The sequence below is a fragment of the Rhagoletis pomonella genome, unplaced genomic scaffold (assembly GCF_013731165.1).
Source record: "Rhagoletis pomonella isolate Grant_MI unplaced genomic scaffold, Rhpom_1.0 Rhpom_scaffold_00012, whole genome shotgun sequence".
NCBI lineage: Eukaryota > Metazoa > Arthropoda > Insecta > Diptera > Tephritidae > Rhagoletis > Rhagoletis pomonella.
Genome location: NW_023458566.1, coordinates 3,061,436 through 3,067,114, shown reverse-complemented (window position 1 = coordinate 3,067,114; position 5,679 = coordinate 3,061,436).

The following is a 5,679-nucleotide window of genomic DNA, read 5'->3' as shown; positions in this document are numbered from 1 at the left end:
TATGTATTTTTATTTACAATATAGGCTTTTAGTTGCATTCATTCAATATTTAATTCGAAATGTTGAAGAGCCAGAATCAATTTCATTTTTTTATAAGCAGATAAAAAGAAGATAAGTGTCAGTCAGTTAGACAAGAATTCAGTGTCGGTGTGCGCATACTCAGCGTCACTTTGTGCAGAGCGCAGCAGCTGTACCGACAATGCGACTTAAACAGCATCCACTGAGCACAGCTCAAACCAGTGCGCTTGCTTGCCTTTGCTGCAGTCGGAAGTTTTTTTTTTGTTTTTTTGTGCCTTTTCGTGCCGCGCGCAACCTGGGCTTACTTACTGTCTGTTGGTTTGTTGGTTTATTTTGTAGGCCCGCTTGGCCTGCACTGCGCTTTGGCGTCGTGATTAATTGCACTTTTATGTGAGTGTTATTTTTTTAAGTATTTATAATAATTTTTAATATTTTTCTCTCACCCCTCCTCTTCGTCTTTAGCGGCTTTATACATACATACATATTTGTATGTGGATGCTTTTATTTGTAGCTGTGCTGGGTTGTTTATGCGCGTCATTAGATGTATTTGTTGTTGGCTTTTGACTGCCGACTGCTGGCTGCTGACTGCTGGCTGATTTTTGTCGGTATTGTTTGGCACGCAGTTCAATGAACTGCTGCTGTTGTCTTTTCTCGACATGGTGCGATCAATTATGGATTTTAAAATAAAAAGACTCTAAAATAAATATTGTAAAAGCCATGCGGAAATCAATATATGTAAGTAAGTAAGTAATAAGAAGTACATACAAGGTGGTGTCAATGTAAATTTGTGTGTAGAGAAGAATGTTTGTGAGAATGAATCCCTTTTTTAGTTTTTATGATATTAAAAGTTTTGGAGCATAAATGTGTTGATCTGTGTAAAGTGTCATTTGAATTTCTTTTACAACTCCCTTTATGACTCAGAGAGTATTAAATCTATTTATTTGTCAAAAGAATTCAATCTATTAATTTTATTTCGAATTTTCTATTTGGGTGGCAGTATTTTAATACATACAGTATTGCACATATCTATAGCACCTCCATTTCAAAGTGATATTGTTTTGAACTTATGTTTAATTATTTATTTTTAAGGATTTTCAATTAAAATACAGTTCATTCTCTAACAAAACTCATACAAACCCAAGCTTAAAACTTTTTAAAAGACTACAAGACAAGACAAATTTTCATCCACATTTTAAACTTTTTTTCAGAAGCGTTAGAATTTTTTCGAGTACGCAGTTTTATAACCCATTAAATTTTAGTCTGATAATGTGCAAGTTTACATGGCTAAAAACTACCGTTGACTTTTTAGAGTTTTTTTGTTTGCTTCCATATAACGAATAAAGACAATTTATTTTTATATGGAAGAAACCCGCAACATGAAATGAAAATTAAAGCTACAGTACTTATCACAATTGTACACAACCAAGTTTTGACTATTAATTTTTTTCATTATTTAATTTTAATTATTATTTTTTATTTATAAAAATGTTTATTATTTAACAAAAACCGTATAAATGCAGCTGCAAACTTTGTACAATATTTAAAAAATCAAACAATTTTCGCAAACATTTCGAGCTTTTTAATAAATTTCTTAGAAATAGTGTACAATTTTGTAGTGAATAAAGTGCAAGTTTAACATAGCTCGAACATAGCCGACGATTTTTTCACATGGAGAAAATGAGCCTTCACCTTTAATAAAAAAAATCCAAAAATCAACGGTAAGTCTAAGAAATCTAATTGTTAATTTTTTTAATATTGCACACAGGTTTTTAACTTGGATTTATATGGTTTTTGTTAAAGAATGAACTATATTTTTATAAAAAACTAATTAATGTCAAATAAAAAAATTAATTGTCGAAACTTTTCAATATGTGGGTGGCGTATAATTGTGATAAGCACTATATTATCTTGAAAATGTCATAATGAACGAAAAAAAAGTGATATTCAGGGTATGAATTCTGCAAATCGACTACGTGCCTTGCATACAGAGTACTTCGCGGACGCAACGGGCTTCAAAGTAAGTAAGTCAGTTGTATGAGGCGTAACAACATCTCAGTCTCCGGATCAACGCTCTTGCAAATGATTGCCTTTATACCATTGCCTTTATACCACACAGCGCGGTATAGCTATCAAATCGACGGATACCGCGCTGGAAGTCATCAACATATATAGACAACTATTTGTCCAGCTATACTACTTTTCACCTTTAGGATATCGACAGAAAAAACATCGAAATCGATGTCGATTTATCAATTTTAAAAAAACGATGTCGAAAACATCGACCATAAACATCGATGCTTTCGATATTTTGAAATAAATCTAGAAAATACTAAATATGAGGTGAGTTGCAGCAGCAAAAAGCAAAATACCTCCCACCATAAAAACTTTTGGAATGCAAAAAAGCAGTTTTAATGCAAGTTTCAAATGTTTTCTTACAGAATTATTTATTCAGGCAGGCGCCAAAATTCTTACATACAAAATTGTATTTATTTCTTAAAATATTTTGTTATTTTAGTGCGATTGGCTTCTATTCTGCTAAACATATTTGCCATAATATCGATGCATCGATAATTAAGCATTGTATGGAAAACATCGATGCATCGTTAGCATCCCTAAGCGATGTGCTGATGATGTCGCTAACGCATACAGAGGCAAGTTCCCATACATATGTACATAGATAGTACATGCCTTATGACTTCTGCGTAATTTGGGCTCTTTGCAGGAAGGAATCAAGTACCGCCGGTAAATGCACCCGAACTAAAGGGGTCCCATCTAAGAGTCCCGAAGAAAGCTAAATGCTTAACCTCATTTCGGTTCCTGACTACAGCGACATAGAGAGTGACTGCAAGGCGAGCGAACTTGCAATGGGATATACGATCTAGCAAATTCTTCTAGAAAGAGAGCGCATTAGTACTCCACTTCCAAGCTGATTTTCAAAGGCGATTTCTATGCTCTGGGAATTGAAAGATGTCGTAACTCTGGCCAAACTTGGTCTAGGTGGAATCTAAAGCTTATATTCTTTAAGAGGATAGGAGATATCTAACAACAATGGTGCTCTAAAAGGCCTTTTCAGAAGAAACTTATCATGCACTGTATATGTTAGAGTAGATTGCAACTTTTGTGTCGCCTGTTTTTACGAGCTAACTATGTGGAGTGGCGCATATAAATCTAAGGTACCCGGCCATGATCGTCACTAAGAGTAAAAGGCCCAGCAAGAGCGAGTGGAGCTTTTCCAGCAGCCATATCATGACATGTCTTTCGCATAAAGCCTAAGTTTCTCGGTGCTTGACAGTGCAGATGCATCTACCTACCTTCCATCGTACAATATATAGGAAACTATATTCTTGGAAATTTAAAAAAATAGAAAAGAGGGGCAGAGAGATGTGAGCGCGAAGAGCTTAAGATGCTGGCAGACAGGGTTAGAGCCTGAAAACTCAGAAATTAAAGCAGGCGTCGAATGAGATCAAACCCCGGTCTAGTTCTTTAAGTGACGAAGTTGAAAATCTGGTAACAGACATATGGAGTACACTTGAGATATAGAGGAAAGACTTAACAACACTTATAAATGGCAACACCGGTGGCGCGTTTCATGAAGCAGAACCTAGACCAATGTAAACGAAAGATGTGCACGTCCCTTCACTCGGCAAAGGCGAGCGGCGAGAACAGCAAGAATGTGGCTTAAAAACAATAAAGCCCCTGTAGTCGGCGATCTGTCGGCTAAGCTGTTCAAAGCCGTCGGCAAAGTGCTTCTAGGGCGGATGTATCAGCTGTTAAGCATTTAGGATTGGAATATCCAATTTGTCCTGCTGTTCGGATCAATTTGCGCGTGAAAGAGCTTTTTAGTTTTGCAAATAAGTTCCTATCACCGATACTGTATGGAATAATGAAGCACTTCATAAATTAAATTATTTGACATTATTATGCACTGTCTAGGCGTTCGTCAAATCCTGGAAAAGATCTTCGATAAGCGAATCGACACACCCGATATTTTCGTTATTTTAAAGCCCCTTTTGGCGGCATGAAGGGAAACTGAATCCGGGACGCCATCAACATCTCCAGCTCGTGTCAACAGTTGCTACTTTGGACTTAGTAGACAAATGAAAAGCAGAGCCAAAATAATTACGCTCCATATATTTCTAATCGTTCCTGTCTATAAAATCGCCCGGAAACGTGTACAATATCGCACAAAGACGATAACGGTTTGTAAACTTTCGAGCTGTACTACGCAAGATAACTGGCGCTATTAGCGAAGGCGCCAAAGAAGATGGAATGACGAGCTATATGGACTTACAAGCCGGACTGAACATAGTTTAGCGCTTAAAAATGCTGCTTTTGACATGTCGTATATGTTGATGCACAGGTAAAAAGGTTTTTCGATGCGAAACCCTGGGATGAACAAGGAAAGCAAAGACGCCCACGAAACCAGTGGAAGGATCACGTGAATAAGAGTATGTCTGCTTTCGCGATGATAGAAGTGGTCCTACGAGAAAATCAGTTTCCTGGTCTGGTTTTGTAAAAAACTTGTCAAGAGCCGGTTGAGAATTGCAAACAATAGTGCTCACGAATGGAAAAAACGAGGTTATTTAAAAATAACTGCCAATAATATCGATGATTTAAGAACTTTTTATTGACTAAAGAGTTGAATAGAGTAAATGGTGTCTTAGTTGTAACAATAAGGTAATTCGCTGTACTACATATAAATACACTCGCTACAAATATCACACGCTCATCCAATTACGCTTACACAAGATACAACTAATACACAAAAGAGCGAATACCCATAATGTAAAACTAAGGATAAAGTTTGTGGGTTCAAAATATCGAAAAGTACAAAAAAAAATTTAGTTAGGAACTATTTCAGCGTTATTTGAATTATTAAGTCTCAATGTGAACTCGACCGGAGAAGCGTCATTTAACGACGCACCAACAAATATTCAGCGCTGTTGTTCGACAACAATGTCCCTCAATCATAAAGACGAGCGCCGTCAATTACGCAATCCAAAACAAGTAGGTACAGCAAAGGCACTACTGCACATCTGATCAGATGTACGATTACGTTTAAGCGCGCATAGTTCATTAACCGGCGGCAGAGTGTAGAGGCAAGCGGCAAACGCCAAGCAAGAACAATGAAAATGAGAGTGCCACTGCGGAGGCATTACATGAATGAACGAATGAGGTACACTGCGTAGCGCGTCGAAGTGATCGCAGATATGTTTTCAAAAAAAAAACATATACACTCATATACATACTCTCAAAACATCTGTACATGAGCCCACTGTTTCATTACACGATCATCAAGTTTTGGCTTACTCATGTGACGTAGCAAAACTGAGGCGCCAATCAGTGCGACATCCATTCAGATGGCAACTGAAGCGACTTCAGCGCCAACAATGCACAGTGAGTGTGTAGCAATTCATTGTTGTTGGTGTGCGTGGCGCTACTTGGCGCATGTGACCTCGATGGGCACGCGAAAAGTGAGAATCAAAATAAAAACGCGAAAACAATTGACGCACCGCTTAAGCAATTAGATGGCGTGCGGCGTAAAACATGTGGTTGGACGGCGAGCAAGCGACGGACAGGCAGCACAATTGCTGCGTTTCAGTCAGGAAAGAGTAGGTGGTTTCATTGATAAAAGTAAGCTTATTGTAATATACATACATA